Below are 17877 nucleotides of genomic sequence, written 5' to 3'. Positions count from 1 at the left end.
AAGTATACAATTACAACAAAAACAAAGCTAAACAAGACATGCACATATCAAACTGATTACAAGTACAACTACTACTCATATAACAACACTTAGCTAATGTCCTTAAGTTGCCCGACTATTGATTCATGGTGAACTGTAGGGAACTACAGCCAGTAGCTATGTGGTAATATTGGTTAACTTTGTGGAATAATCAATTTTTGTGATAAGATTAGCTATGTAATATATCAACTACAAAGCAGACTATGAGAAGAACAAAAATATTTCCTCACTGCTACAGAACTGTGGAAGTCAGTGTTTTGGGCCATTTTCAACCTAGTTCTTTTGCTGCAATTAAGGATGTGATAAATTTTACCCGGCAAGTATCCCTATTTTCCAAAGGAAGTGCTAGAAATCTTTTGTTCAAGATGGCCAGTGCCTCAATTTCTGCTTCACAGAGAATATTTTATGGTAGGAACTCTAAAGAATGGACAATCAACCCGGACTGTTTTTAATCTGTATATAATTTAAGCTGTAACTTTAGTTTTGTACCTAAATTTATAATTTTTTTTTTCCTTGCCATGCCCACTGCTGTCCACTGTTGGTCAGACATGTGGTCGCATGTTGTCCGAGGACACATAATATATAATTTGTTTGTAATCATGCATGTTTTCTCATCAATTATTAATGATGGTTCTCTCTCTCTGTGTAAATCTAAAAAAGTATAGTGCATTAACAGTTAATGAGGGCATAATACCTAGCCCCACCCACAACCAACTGCATTTGCTGAGTATCCCAAGAGTTGACAGTTGAAGAAGCAGAACAACTGCAGAAAGATATTGATCATGCAGTCAAAAAGGATATAGATGTTAATCCAAGTATCTCTACTAGTGATGAGCAATCAACAGTAGTGATGATGGATCAACCACCATCATCAGTGAATAGTGAGGTTAATAGTAATGGCTTGCTAATAGCTTGTGTCATGTATAGAAGTTACGTTTTTACTGTTCCCAGAATTTTTTAGGTATGTACTTAGTACATACAACCATCTAAATTAGTCATCAAAGTATATTCAGGAGGATATGCACTTGTAGAAATTTCATTGAAAATCTAACTGTGCACTTGTCTGCTGTACAACTAAATGATCATCACAGTGCTGACCTTCCATGCACCTACAGATGGTCTCAGGTAATGAAGCCTTACATCAATGTATAACTAACAAGAAGTCACATTGTATACGACTTTTGATTGTGTATCATTTGACTTTGACAGTGGCTGACAAAAGAAAAATGAGATGGTAAATACTGACTTTATACATGTGCAAATATACAGCGTATGCAAACAAAGCTTTCATGTGGAGACGTGCAATTACATCATCAGTAATATGAAGGAATATGAAATTGAAATTATCTTGTAGATGAATAATAAGGAGTATATAGACGTGTTATTCCATGGTAAGGAACAGACATTTTATTCCATGGTAATATCAAATTATATGTCAGTGATAATCTGGTTCTGACCCAGATGACCCACCAACTTGGGATTGTGACCTTAATGAATACAGCCAATAGTAGCTAACAAAAATCAGACCAAAAATTGAATTTAGTAATGTTATTAGTCATTAATATTACATGAAATTTTCTACTATCCAAAAAATAATGTTTTTAGAAATGTATAATACATGTGCATAGTCTAGCTAAGGTTCTGATCAGCACAAGGAAAAAGCTAGTCTATTCTGGTTAGACTAGACTAGCTTTTGCTAACTGGACTTCAAAAGCTAGCCGGCTAGTGAAGTCTAGTTAGCTACAATGAAAATATTGATTTTGCAAGGAGGAGTACTGTTCAGTTTTACTTCTGTCAGTCTGAAAAATTGATTGGTATAGCCATACTGGAAGTGTATTAGCAGTATTATTCTTGGATTGTTTGAAACCTTTGTTCATTATCATCATTATGCATGATTAGAAAATTTGCTGTTTAATCGGGGTCCAGTTTAAAGTGTTTTGTTATAGGCTTTGGTAAATTGAGCGAGTTGGGATGAGTCTGGCAATAGCAAACTGTGTACGTATATTGTACCTGTAACTCATATTATGTATTTCCATAGCACATACGTAAATGCTTTGAAATACATTGTAATACTCAGTACATGTGCTTGTTACAATGTAGCCAACATAAGGTAAATCATGTGCTAAGGTCTATAGCTATTCCACAGTACTCCTGTTGAATTCAAAGATACATAATATTATATGCATATTAGACCACTGGTTATTTGAAGATATCCATTATTTGCTATTAACTCAATAAAAAATGTACAAATCTTGCTGTCAAGAATACACCTAAATTGTAAAAATTGTAGCACCTATCCATGCTAAAAGAGGATAGCTCACAATTCCTACTAGTAGTATAATCAAAATTTGTAACTTAATTATTGGATATTGATGGGCATAATTCCAATAATCTGCCCACATTTTGCAGAAAACTTATGAAAATATATAGTGACTTTAAAAACCTTAGCTGCAGTTGATAATCTCTGCACATTTCACAGATTAGGGAAGCAATCACTATCCCAATCAAGTGATGTAACTGTTAATGTCTCATAAAAAGATGAGTGAGTACTTTCCATACCAATTGCATTGTGAATTATCCTCATGAACATACCATTACATGGTTATCAGCTTACAATTATACTATTGTCTCATTGTTAAGTAGAGAATAAAGGTCGCCAGGTCACCCTATTGATTATTGATGAATAACTGTTCAACAAGGTTACTAGTGACCCTTGTACAGGTGAAGAGTGTGAAGATGTGTACCAAGTTCTGGAAAATTGTAAAATGATAGTACCCATGAATATAAGTTCAAATGACTGATTGTATTCCTCTCAATGATATAGCTATTCCTCCTTTTTGGAGGAGTACATAAGATACAACATATGGCCTGTTGTGTGTAATTACCTACACATTTCAATCACTGTATATACCTTCACCAACATCAATTGAAAATTTGTAATGATTAAATTATTAGGTAATTGATTTAATATACATATGCATGTTATCATTTTGTTATGTTCAGTTACCAGATCATGATGGGGAGATGAGATGATCACACCTTGTGGAGATGATACAGTATATTATATGATCAGAGACAGAGAGAAGTACTGATGTGTAGATAGGATATGGGTAAGTGTATGTGTTGGTAGCCAATTAAATAAAAGTAATCCGCAGCTTCGGTAATCGCCTGCTAGTTTTATCTGACACAAAATCATTATTGCACTAATGTGTACAACTCATATTCATGTTGCTGTGGTTATGCTCATTTTTCCAAATGGGACTGCCAACATCTAACAACAAAAGAAGAAAGATATTTGAAAAAGGCCAGTTGTGTGTTTGACCACACACATGACTATAGTTTCATACAATGGTTAAGCATCCAGATAATTATGTATTCTTACAGGCTAAAAATCTCATCATAACATCACGTTATGTGCTCCAGTACTGTTATTACTCTGGTACAGTTGGTTTTTGAAATTAACGAAAGAATGATGGTACGATCACATGGGTTGTATGTTGATCAACTAGTTACATGTCTTTCATGCAAGCAGTAGCTAAACTTATAATTTGAAAAACAGGAACATAAAAGATGTTTCATAGACAACATGGGATATGACAATCAAGGCTACAGCGTATAATTCATTCCACAGTATAGGATTCATTGTAAACAATGCATGTTGTACGCTGCAAGTCAGTTGATTCCTTGCAATGGTCAGTGTTTTTACCTGGTAAACAGGTTAATCCTGTTACAACGTATCCCACTGAGGAGTGCTATACCTGTTTATAACTCACTCTGCTAGGCAGTGCTATACTTGGTAAACAGGTTAATCATGTTTATAACCCACCTTACTAAACAATGCTACGTATACTCTGCATGGTGAACAGGTAGTTCCATTTTAAAATTCTAGGCAGTACTATACCTGGTTAAAAAGTTGTAATTAACCTTCTAAGCAAGCAGGTAATGCTAATGATTTATTTCTCTTGAGTGAGGTAGCCTAGCAAAATTATTGTTACAGGGTGGATAAAAGCACCATTTTTGGTACACAAGTTCTTTATAGTGTACTTATCAATATTAGAAGGGGTGCCCACCAAACCTAATTATGTGTGGGCTGATAACGAAATGGCCATCAAGTAGCCCCAGTATAGTACATTTATGGCATATCATACACTTGAAAATAGTCAGAGTGAAATCTACTTAGTTTTCCTATTTTAATTGAATTATATTTGGCATTCAATATGTACAGACTTGTCCAATGAATTAGTAAATTCCACTGTAAGTTAACTTTTGCATGTATGCAATTTGAGTAGTCTTCCTAGATCAGTTAGTGGCAGTTACTACCAATGTTTAAGATGTATGTTCACAACCATGCTTTGGTTAATGCATCAACAGGCATTTGGACCAATTAATAATACACAACTTTTGGCTCAAGCTATATAGCTCATGCACACCAAGCAGTTTGGTAATGTTAGACCCATAAAGAAGTCTACTCAAATTGCATACATGCAAAAGTTAACTTACAATACCATTTACTAATTCATTGGACAAGTCTGTACATATTGAATGCCAATTATAATTCAATTAAAATAGGAAAACTAAGTAGATTTCACTCTGACCATATTCAAGTGTATAATATGCCGTAAATGTACTATACTGGAACTACTTGATGGCCATTTTGTTTTCAGCCCACGCATAATTAGGTTTATACATCTTTCCCAGCACCTTTTAAAGTTTCCACCAATGTGAAAGATTTAGTATTGTATTTATGACAAGCTAGTTTAAAGATGCAAGGGTAGATTGTTCAGCAAATGAATGGTGCTGGGAAAGACGCATAAAATTGTCTAGAATCTAGACAGCTTTCTTGGATGGTTACTATAACTACACTTGCCACCAAACACACATTCTTGCTTTTTCCAAAAGTTAGGTTGCAATATTGGAAGAGTCTGTAACAGGCTTTTTTTCAAAATTTTTAGAAAATGCATTCACCAGTGCCTAAGCAAACTAACAATCTAAATCAATGTATGGCCACAAATGGCTATAGCTCATTAAACAAATTATACTACAATAAGATTACTATGGCATTTCATGCATTGGTCTGCAAACCTTTCCTGGGTACACATATCTGCATGCTGTATTATTACTATGTGGTCATATTAAGCCACAGAGCCACCACTACTTTAGAATAAATTGTCTTGATGCAATGTTCAGTAGTAAACTAGTTTTCATGGAGGATCATAAGCTCTGAAGTAACTACATGGACAATTCAGTCTATTTTCTGCTTTGCATTATTAGCAGCTCGATTAAACCAGGTAGATTTGTTTGCTGAGGTATGTGTTTCTGCATAGATCTTTTCTTGAATCTTGAGTTGCCTTGTACACTGTCTATTCATGTGACACTCCATCATTTCATGTAAAGTTGCATGGTGGTAAGATTGTATTCGGTGTAGTCATAACAAGGGGGACCAAGGTTGTAATCAATTACAGCACTATCCATGACAAGCAGTAGCTGGATGTACTTTTAAAAACTAAAAAATGCTTACAAACTAGACTCCCCAGCATGATTGATAGGTTTCTAGATCATCAATGTAATTAGTTGGAAGTGCAGTACACCTAAGATGTAAATTGTTACAATATTTACACTATGCTGAGCTACCATGAGATTGTCATGGTCCTTGCAAGTTTAAGGGCAAACAGGTCAAAAAATCAGACTTACTGTGCACTGCATAAGCAACTTAAAAGAAGCATTGTGCTTTCCTTACCCCAATACTCTTAGCATGCAGTAAGCCAGAGAGTGGGGGATAGAGCAACTTTGGAAATGAAATTACACAGTGAAGTTTGAATAATACTGCAGATGTGGATGCCATTCTGGGTTCAGGAGATTATAGAAGGTCTGTTATAGCATTTTAGACTGTTCTTACTGTGTTTTTACAGATAAATTATTAGCTACAGCTTATTAAAAGAGATTATATACAATTATCTGTTAGTGGTTGACTGTTCTATTAGAGTATTTAGATATTTTTTTTACTACAAGCAGTGACCAATAATAATAGGGGCGTGGTACCCCTTCTAAAAATAGTCAAAATGCTTTAATAAACCTTCAGAAAAAAATGGTGCTTTATCCACTTCATAACGATTTCCTGAAAATTTGATGCTAAGCTACATACCTTACTACTTAGAGTATACGTTTGTGTGCTATATCTTGAACCACAATAGTGGGTCCACAATACTATATGATAACAGGGATGTACTTTTACAAAAGTCCTCATAAAACACCTACCAAAACACCACCTTGGAAAGTACCCTTCAACTCAAAATGACCCTCTGGTGGTTGTAAGGATAACAGGTCCACTAATGAGTATCAAGTGAAAAAGAAAATGGAAATATATTTTAAACAAATCTCGTTTTGTTCATCTTCATATTATTGTTAGGTTATATTATTATTAGGTCATAATATTATCTTGTTTCATGCAAAATTTATCCACTTTTCACGATAAATATATGCTTACTGAGTCCTTCTGCATGTCCATGACCTATTATTAAAACCTCTATTCTACAGGACCCTCGACCTCAGCTCAATAAATTTCTTTGCCAGTATTGCAGTGGTGGATATAGGGGGGTTGCAATGGTTTCAGCTGAAACCCCCTCTGAAAATAGCACACACCCCTATGATTCGTGTGGGTGATAACATCACCAAGAGTTATACATAGTGTATTAAGGCAGGCAGGCAGGCAGTCAGCAGAAAATTCTGCTAAATAAAATCTTATTAAATTCCTTAGCAATTTATTGGAAACGTTTTTGGCCATTCTGTAGACACTTTTGGGCCTGCTTATACCTCACCAATACTGCCAAGGTGCCATGAAGGTATTGTGAGGCTGGTTTTGAGGTGATCTTTTGTCCAGAAAAGCCCAAATTGTCATGATCCCCAATACAGCAAATAGCACCGTATGATAGATCCAGAAAACTAGCTACCTATTATGTATGAATAACACGGCACAACACCAGGAACAATTATAATTACAAATTGCAAATTGTGTTAGTTCTAAGTTCGGAGTTCTAAGTTCGGAGTTCTACCTGAACTCTGGGAAACTCAGACACTTTCTGAATAGATAAGCGGAACCCAACAATGCAGTTCTCAACAGCGGATCAATCTTGTGTGTTCCTGGAACTTCTTGTAGATATTGTAGCAGTTGAGGTGTATGTGAACCTAATGCCCCAATAACAATAGGTAGAATTTTGATAGTACGAATATTCCAAAGTTTTTGTATTTCAAGCTTTAAATCTTGATACTTCGATATTTTCTCTATTAGGACTTTTTCTACTGGCCAAACTTCATACTTTTGCCTTTGAAATCAGCATTATGTCGTTCAGCAGCAGGCAGTTACCTTTTTTTGGTCTTCGACTTAAAGCTAGGCTGAAGTTGCAATTCCAGAGTGGAACTTCCCTTTCAAAAAGTCTGGATCTTCCCCTAACAGTTATTGAAAACTTCCTCAACCTGAAACCCCCTCTGAAAATTTCTAGATCTGCCACTGTATTGCCAGCTGTTCCAAATACTAAAGAAGCCTTATAACTGTTGTGTGCACTAATGGACCATGAAAAGAACCATGTTCAGTTGTGTGTTATTTGACTTACTTTCAGGTTGTAGCTACAGTCCTCACCACAATTGCAAGATCTTTTATTAATATGCAGTACCACTGAGACATTTAGCTACTATAAAGCTACTAATCCAAATCATTATGACCACCATCTGCTAAATAAAATATTCATATCTAAATAAATATCTCTATAGTGCCTACATACCGGCTTTGTGATCATGGGTGTCACTATATTTTGTAGCTGTTGATCCATGTTGGAAGCTAATTCATTTCTGGGTCAGTAGCACATTGTCATGATCATCATCACCACCTGTCTCTAGTTTATTTTTACCTGATGTATCTAACAGATTAAGTCATGCCACAGACAACCAAAAGGATAATTTTCAATAGTACTTTACAATATGAAGTATTCTGAGAAAATACTCATTCATGTACCTGTGGTCCTGTCCCCAGCTGTGGCAGAACTGCATTCTTCTTATAGTGTTAGTGTGGTAATGAGTGTGTATCATTTATGATATCAGTGTCTACGTAACATCTTTTGTGTGTTACCAGTCATTAGTATCAAAGTCTGTAGTGTCTAATAGGTTAATCCATAATGATAGTTTTTTAAAAAGACTTATTAAACTAGACATAACAAAATTTAAAATTTAATAGGGATCACTGAAAAAACTCACAAGACAAGAATAGCAACAAGATTCATGGTTACATTGAGTAAATCCACAATCCCTATTTTGACAGTGTCATGTAAAGTAAGCAGAATTGAAAGAGGGATTTGTGGGTTTAATCAACAAAACCATGCACCTCATTGATTTATACCAACAATCCCTTCAGCAATCCCTATTAGGAGTAGGTCTCAGTCAATTATGCCAGGTATTACATGGCTTACATATAGCACTTATCAGTGCTGTACTATGTCAAACTTGTTTGTGATGTGGTGCAAGAATGAAGTGATAGTGGAGAGAATGTTATGTGCACATGTACACCTGCCTATCTAGCAATAGAGCCAGCAGTGAAGCAATAATGCTAACTGGCTCATTCTTCAGTGTTCAATCACTAGCTGCTGTTTACTGTTGCTCTAACTGGCAGAAGGGTGTCATACCCTGACAAGATTCAATATCACAAATTGAAAGTGAAACTATTGGCTAAACTCTATGAAACTTGTCTATCTGATACAAAATGTAATAAAGGCTAACATGATATGGTACATACTTGGTTGACATGACTATATATGTATGTGTAAACATTTCAGGTGGTTTTATGAATTATTGCTACATACATATGAGTCTTTCAGAGAAACTATAAACCAATGATCTGTACATCTATACAACTAATCCACTCCATGCACACACAACTTGAGGTATTACAGCATATGTCATAATTATATATGTGATCTTTTATTCTGTTTAGATGCAAACAGGTTTTAATTAGTTCATTGTGGTTGACAGGTACTATACAAAGTAATTTATTGCATCAACAAGGTTATCATGCCCTCTAAATACTTTGGTTGATAACTGATTGTGCGTGGTCACTGCGGTGAGTACGTAAAGAGTACACAATATTAACTACTGTTAAGTGTTTAACATGTTTACTGTAATATTATTTATAGCAAGCCGCAATGTTGATGAAATCCCACGATGTTTATGTAAACTGCTCACTGGTCTGTGGCCATACTAAATGGATCACCACATCTAATGATGTAGTGCCATCAGACAAATCCACAAAACAACAACTGCCTACCATGGATTACATACTTTGTGCATGGCTTTCTAGTTATCCCTAATACTATGTATATATCACAAAGTATTAAGAGGATACAAGATTTATATAAATTCCACTATCACACCTTATTAAGTCATTTGATGAGAAATGGTGTTTAGGATTACAGTGGAACCTCTCTTAACAACATCTCCAAATTTTGATGCATTCCAGGCAATGGTTTCCTGTACCAGTCATTGTCACTATCGCTCTGAAATTAAACTTACTAGCTAATAGCCACACAAACAAACAAATCCAAAGGCAGGATGCTTTTCCCCCCTTCTCTCTGAATTTTTGCTATGAAAGCTAGTAGAAGCTAGCTACATATCCAATTGCATTTCAAGCATAGACAATGAGAAGGTAGATTTAGCAAGGGGAAGGGTTTAGCTAATCTCTTCTTTAGAAGTGGTCTGGCAAATTGTATTTTCAAAGTCATGGTAAGGCTTAAATTGAAGCTGTTAAAAGTCTCAGGTAGCCTACTTTAATAAAACTCTAATAGAACATCCAAAATAATGGTCCACTCTGACCTTTTATGTGTGGGCCATTTGTGGGTTGATAAGACACGTCGATTTCGCCGGAAAAATTTTTGGCATAATTATAGGTGGGTAAAAGCAATAAGCAAAATGCTGGCATAATAGGTGCAACTTTTGTGAAGTGGACATAAAAATCACACAAAAAATTGAAATAGCCTACTCTAATAAAACAGTCACACGTGATAAAATATCGCTAATTGAGCAAGTGCAGATCGAGATACTCTAATAGAACAGTCACTCTAAGGTGAAATTGTAGCTTTGCACTTAGAAATGGTGAATTGTGACTGGATCTGGGAAAACCAGTCTTATTGCCCATGTCAGCAGATTCGATTTTTCACCAATTTAATTTAATTTGTTTAATGCACATACCTCATAATTGAGTGTTGTGGGCATGTGAAAAGATGTAAACATAAAATTACTGTTGTCTATAAAGATGAAGTGCTTGACAAAATGTGTTTAAGTCAGGTGCATTAGTTAAATTAGTAGGTAGTGAGTTCCAAAGTTGAATTGAATGTGGGAGAAATGAATGATAATATGAGTTAACTCTAGCAGGTAAACTGATGAATCTTTTAAGATAGCCCCGGGTAGATGACAATACTGGTTGGAGATCTTGTGAGAAGTCAATACAAATAAGGTTGTTGATAACTTTGTAAAACATGGTGATGATGGCATTAGTTCTTCTTACTTCAAGTGATTTCCAGTTTAATTGAGACAACATGGAGGTCATACTGGAGTATGCCGAGAATTTGTTGAAGGCAAAACGAGCAGCCTTACGTTGGACCATTTCTAGTCTCGCAATATCAGTTCTGACATAAGGGGACCATACAGTAGAGGCATATTCCAAAATTGGTCATATGTAAGTGAGGTAAGCAAGTGATTTAATAGTAGGAGAGCATTGCCTGAGATTTCTTTGCAAAAATGCACATGTAGAGTTTGTTTTATTACAAATGGCAACTACGTGATCATACCAAGACAAGTTGTGAGTAAAGATGACTCCTAAGTATTTGGCAGAATTGACCTTAGAGAGGAAATGACTGTTGATATTGTACGTTGAGTTTATAGGGTTGTTATAGTCAGGTGTTCACACTTCGTCAAATTGAGTTTCATTAGCCACGTGTGGACCCACTGAGCAATGATGTCCAAGTCTTTCTGTAGTTTAATAATATCTTCTGCACTATGAATCTCTCTATACAAAATTACATCATCGGCGTAGAGTCTGATTTTAGAGGTAACATTACTAGGGAGATCATTTATATAAAGAAGGAAGAGCAAATGACCTAATACTGAGCCTTGTGGCACCCCTGATAGAACATTACAAAACTGGCTTCTGTCGTTATGTAATAATACTTGTTGCACTCTATCTTTTAAGAAGTCACTTATCCAATTGAGTAAAGGACCTGTAATTCCATAGTAGGACAGTTTGTGCAGTAAATGTGGATGAGACACTTTATCAAAAGTTTTCGAGAAGTCTAATAAAAGAAGATCAATTTGATTGCTTGAGTTTAGAGATGCAGATAAGTCATTAACAGTTTCGAGTAGTTGAGTCTCGCATGAGTGATTTTTACGAAAGCCATGTTGTTCATTACAAATTATGTTGTGATTGCTAGCATGTTGAGAAATTGAGGATACTATTATATATTCAAATATTTTGCAGCAGATGCAGGTTAAAGATATAGGCCTATAATTAGAGGGATCTGTGCGTGAACCCTTCATGAAAACTGGCACCACAAAGGCTTTTTTCCAATCTGTTGGAAGCTTTCCCTGTTGAATAAAAGCACTAAATATTAAAGTTAATTCTGGAGCAATATGATAGGAGGTTTCCTTACGAAATCTTGCTGGTATGCCATCTGGACCCTGTGCTTTATGGGAATCAAGATTTTGTAAAAGAAGTCTGACACCGTTTTCCTCTATTAGAAGGGGAGTAATATCAGGATAATGACTATTCTCAAGTGAAGGGATTTGATCTGATGGAATACTGGATTTTGTGAATACTGATGAAAAATGATCATTTAATAAGTTAGCTTTGTCGGCATTCTGAGTATAAATCTGATTATTTTTCTCAAGTGAGGGAATCTCACACTGGTCATTTCTCTTAGACTTAATATAGGACCAGAAACGCTTGTTACTGGATGAGCCATTGCTGTCAGTTAATTTGGATACATAGGCATTGTGAGCTTTACAACATTCTCTTTGAACTTGTTTTTTCAGGTCTCTATAAGCTTTCCAATCTGATTCAGGGCAGGAAATACGAGCCTCATTATACAAACGTTTCTTTTTGTTGGAAGGTGCTTTATTTGGTTATTGATCCAGGGATGTCTTGGAGATTTAGAGAGTTTTCTTTGAGGTATCAGTTCCAAGCAGCTGTGACATTCCTGCTTAAAAGCGTTCCATAAATCTTGGATTGGGGTGACAGCAGAATAATTGGATACAAAGTTATTTGAGAAGTGGGAAAGGTTTTCACTAAGTGCTTGCCAGTTAGCTTGATGCCATAAGTACACCGTGCGAGGTTGAGATTCTGTTAAGGTTGCAACGAGAGAGGACTCAATAACAATTAGTTCGTGGTCACTAATACCAGGAGAAACCTTAACTTCCTGGATCAATCCGGGTCTGTTTGTAACAAAAAATTCAAGTACATTGCTTCCCCTTGTAGGTGGGTCAACCAACTGTGTAAACCCAAAGGTGCTAAAAGTGTCAAGTAATATATTGCATAACTCTGATGGATAGGCATTGGATACGACAGAATTAAGGTCCCAATTGATATTGGGCAAATTGAAATCACCTGTAATCCACATTACAGCATTCTCATACTCACAGCACAAGCATTCAATTAGATTACAAACGTTTTGCATATACTGTATATCTCTATTTGGTGGTCTGTATATAACTAACACTATTAACATGCGACTGTCTGATAACTTAATTTTACAGGCTACAGCTTCACAATCTGTTATGATTTGGATTTGGGTACAGTTTATAGTGTTGTGACAAGCAAAAAATACTCCTCCTCCATACCCGTCTTCTCGATCTGCACGAAATGCTTGATAATTTGAGGGGAAAATTTCACTGGTGTATACAGTAGAGTTCAACCAGGTTTCAGTACCTGCTATAAAGTGTGGCATTTCTGCATTAATCATATAAAAGACTCTTGTTTGGAACGCAAACCTCTTAAGTTAGTTGAAATCATCTTAAAAGATTTATGATCATTAAAGTAATGTTTACAATTAGTAGTAGAATCATCGTTGTTAGGATTACAGATAGAAGAGTTCTTAATTAAGTGGGAGGGAGGTACCCCTCCCTCCTTACAATTTGACTGTTTTTATACGGTAGGATCTTGGGACTGTTTTATTAAGCTCTGCAAGTTTCTCTCTTAAAACCTTGTTTTCTGCTTGTTCCTTGAGTGTAAGGTCAGGTGTAATAAATATTTTCTTGACCCAGTCGGGGTTAGAATCATCTCTTAGCTTTGAACTGTTATGCAAGACCTGCTTCTTCAACTTTTCCGATGGAACATCAACCTTCAGCAATCTTGTCTTTTCAGAATCCATTTTGCCTATATGGGCAACTGTGTCCACCTGGGCATCGATTTTAAGGTAGTCTTGAAGAATGGATTTAACATGATTAGTATCATGTACCCTCCTTTCCACAGCATCTTCTGAAGTACTTTCAGGAATCCGGTGTAATATCAAATTGAGCTTTCTCTTTTCTTTCTCCTTCTCTTCAGACAAGAGGGATGTGACAGTAGAGTTAATCATTGTTTCTATGGATGGTTGGAGAGTGTCCATGCTTAACGTGGGGATGCCGTGGCTTAGTTTATCTTCTTCTAGGTGTTGACCAAGAACACAAAGCTACATGAATAAACTTACACAATCAAAATCAGCTAGACTTGAGTGGTCTGCTTTTGCTGGCTGCTTTTCCCAAGCCCAGTGGGGATCGTTACATGTGGTGTGAGGTCTTAACACATAGCTATACATATAATTTGATTACAATATATACATGCAAAACATTATATACATACACAATAAATCAATTGTTCCTGGCAAAAGTATCTAATTGTTCTATGAAAATAGCTAAAAAAATTTATAACAATTAATAATTATCAGGGTGTTGAGAATTGTAGGAATGATGAATTCAAGCTGATTGTATACTTGAGTGTTTAAGTATAATCTTGTACTCTCTATCCAGATGCATGCATGTGCACTAGCTGTAGTCTGCTTTGCACAATCAATAACTTTGACTTCGGTCTGGAATGACTGTCTTCACAATGAGTATGGTTGCCTCCAAAAATAATTTAGATCAGACAACTAATATACTTCACACCAATTTGTTAATTATGCTGCTATTTTTTGCATCACAAAGTACATGATGCATACCTTTGACAAGATAAGGGTCCCATTTATATGATACAACTCTATAACAATATGATTATAGGTCCGACAAGATGAACATATCATGCACTTGTACTTTATATTTAGCAGATAAAGTTATAACTACAGCATTTCAGCTATTTATATATAACTAGGCTGGAATCTGTTTATACGGACACTTGAAAATGAGGATGACTGTGTAGTAATCTGGATACTTCATAATGCCCCCAAATTATTACTTGGCATCTGGGAACATGACAACAGGGTGCTATGGCCTATGGGTAGGTACAAAGTACTCATATATCCACTGTATGCATAGTAATAGCTAGATGATTACTTCTTTACAAAATTGTACGATTTTGTTGAGAACATTTACCTAATAACTATAGCTACTGATTGAGTCCAAGTCTACGTACCTGCCAAAGATATATTGTTTACAATTCAGTGATGTTTGTAGATAAAAGTGTAATTGAAAACATGTGGACCCACGGATGACATGCAACCATCTAAATAGTAACCAATTCCAATATGCTGAATTAATCACATGTATCACCATCAGCTACTTTATTATTACTACTTGGCAGACAGCATGTCGATGTGCCAAGGGGCAAGTAACACCCCAAGGAAAAAGTTACACAAACATTACAACAGTACTGCTTAATTATAAGTTACATGTCCAGGAATTGATTAGTATAAGTAATTGCCCATAAGGCAATTCCAGCGCAAGTGCTTTCTGACTCAATCACTGAAGTTGGCAAATTATTCCAGTCAACGACAGCTCTTGGAAAGAAGGAATGCATATAGCTGGTTATGTACCTGGATGAAGTGGTAAGGATGGTGGTGTCTAGTTGAACATTGTGTGGTTAAGAAGCATGATAGTATTGATAGGCCAGTGGATTGCCTCGTAAAAACTCTACCAGACCAGTGCACTGATTCCTTTGTCCTTATTTTTACTTCTATTCAACTAGAATATGCATGAAGTTCTGGGACAGCTTCTATTATTATTTTTATTACAGGTTTTTGCAATTGAATTCGGCGACTTTGCAATTGAATTCGGCGACTTTGCAATTGAATTCGTCCCGTTTGCAATTGAGTTCGTCGCTTTTGCAATTGAATTCGTCCAGTTTACAATTGAATTCGTCCCGTTTGCAATTGAATTAGTCGGTTTTGCAATTGAATTCGTCGCTTTTGCAGTTAAATTCGTCCGTAACAAGAATGGCAGCTGGAGCAAACATGAAAACATGATGTAGCAGCTGCTACAAGAACTTGTTCAAGTACAACAGTAGTAAACAACTCTTTATAAGGCAATAATTCTTCCTCTGCAGCCTCTCCAGCAACATTCCAAACTCTACTACGCCATTCGCGATGGGTGTGGTCACTCGCGAGCAAGCTAATTAACTTGTCAGACAGCTATCAGCTTCGCATACTACAAGCTTCAATTACCTTCTAGTGTCTCAAGTGTAACTCTCCAAGGCATAAATAGTTCATCTCTTAATGAACGGGTTGGTTTCTTGGAGCCGTTTTGTTTATGACGAATTGTAATGCAAACGCGACGAATTCTATTGCAAAACCGACTAATTCAACTGCAAAACCGACGAATTCAATTGCAAACGGGACGAATTCAATTGCAATACCGACGAATTCAATTGCAATGCCGACGAATTCAATTGCAAATGGGACGAATTCAATTGCAAAGGCGACGAATTCAATTGCAAAAACCTGTAAATTAACCAAACCATACATATACAGAGCTGAAAAAAGCATTAGAGATACATGTGGTTACATTAATTAACTAAGCAAGTATCAATGTTAATTGTAGATGTTAATTGTAGGGGTAGAAGGCTAGTTAGTCTCTTAGTAGAACACTTATCATGATCCTGCATGAGCCCAAAAGTGCCACTTTCTGTAATTTAGAAATCATCTTCATAAGATCAGCATCTTCAACTATACTCTGAAGGGTAGCTTTTAATTCTGATGAGATCAGGCCATTGATTGATATGATTATTGGTAGTATGACAACACGCTCAAGATGGTAAGCAAGTTTCATCAGCATGGCCAAATCACTATACTTTGCAATCTTTTCTCAAAACTTTGAGTGAAGGTCGCTGTCACTTGGAATACTTACATCAATAAGGTAAGCAGAGTTATCTTGTTTGTTCCATAGTACAATATCTGGACGGTTACTCGGACAATAGCCAACCACTTGAACAGGTTGATCCCAATAGAGCTTAATTGAGTTATTCTCATAAACTGCCTCAGGGTCACGCCAATAATCCCTAGTATGGGATCCAACAAGGTAGTGATATAGTACCTTCAACACTTGATTATGCCGCCTCAAATATATAGTAGGGCCAAGAGGTGTACAGCTACTTAAAAGATGCTCCACACTCTCCACTATTATTATTATTATTATTACTAGGCCCGGGGCAAATAGAACCAAGTACAATCACCAACGGGACAACCTACTAGTGGGGCATGTACAAACAGTGCATGTACAAACAGTGCATGTACAAACAGTGCATGTACAAACAGTGCATGTACAAACAGTGCATGTACAAACAGTGCATGTACAAACAGTGCATGTACAAACAGTGCATGTACAAACAGTGCATGGCCAACACAGTGTGTGCAGGTAGAAAAGATGCACAGTAATACTATTCTAGAGGAATTGACCGGCACATATACATAAGGGATGTATTAGTATGCAATTACAATCAGTGATTATCCGACCATGGAGATGTGAGGCTTCAGGTGGAGAGCTATGCATTCACACAAACTTACCAGCTGGAAACTGCACCTTCTTCGCACAATGGCCTGCCAGCTGCAGGTGAGGCTTTCTCCCATCCCACACATGAGTGAGGGTAGCCTAGTTACGCGAGACTATAAAGAAACAAGACTATCAAAGTGTTTTAACCAACACAAACTAACCTCCAGCAATTAGTAGCAACTTCCAATCATGTTGTTATTAAGCAGGAGTAGCAACCACTCGTCTTCCAATGTCGCTGTCGCCCACTTTCAACACAAATGAGCAGTAATTTGCTTGTCTAGTGGGCGTCACGTACTAACTGTTTTGATCGGCATTAAATAGAATCGTCGTACGTTTCTATCACCTCCATGAGAACACCCGCCCATTATACAATTGTCTCTTCATACAACATGGATTCTATTCCCGGTGAGTGCGAAGCGTTAGGCCTTGTAGTTTTCTCAAACATTATTTATTATTAATTAGCTACTTATTTCATTATTTATTTCATATTGATATTAATGACGTAATTTCAACCGCATTTCGTATTATTCTTAGTACTTGGTTGTATAATTAGACTTTACAGCATATACAAAGGCGAAGTGACACAAGGAAGGAGATCCAAAAAGAAAAGGGTGTATGCTGATGGTCTGGTAGCAACTTGTGCTGCCAGCCATAAGATTAATTACAATTAATTACTTAACTACTTACAAAACAGAAAACAAAAGCTTTACTTACAGAAAAAAGGAAGCTACTTAAATTACTTATTTAAATTACAGGAGTTATATAAGCACATTTATTACAAGGACACAAATAAGAAAAAGTACAGGGATTATCAGGGTTTAAATGATGAATAAAATTGTTCCATAGGTGTTT

The 17877-nt window shown here is 36.2% G+C and overlaps 1 long non-coding RNA gene across 1 annotated transcript; it reads right to left on the bottom strand.

Annotated features, from left to right (window-relative positions):
• Positions 1 to 15988: 15988 nt before the first annotated feature.
• Positions 15989 to 17471, bottom strand: LOC136256439 (uncharacterized). The gene is made up of 3 exons (XR_010701512.1): positions 17187 to 17471; positions 17040 to 17138; positions 15989 to 16534 (listed from the first exon to the last, which is right to left on the bottom strand). It is a non-coding gene; the product is annotated as an uncharacterized lncRNA (long non-coding RNA).
• Between the last annotated feature and the right edge of the window lie 406 nt (positions 17472 to 17877).

This window comes from Dysidea avara, chromosome 5, assembly GCF_963678975.1.
Source record: "Dysidea avara chromosome 5, odDysAvar1.4, whole genome shotgun sequence".
In the NCBI taxonomy this organism is placed as follows: Eukaryota; Metazoa; Porifera; class Demospongiae; order Dictyoceratida; family Dysideidae; genus Dysidea; species Dysidea avara.
Note: the sequence above shows the minus strand (reverse complement) of the source record. Positions and strands in the feature narration are given on the sequence as shown.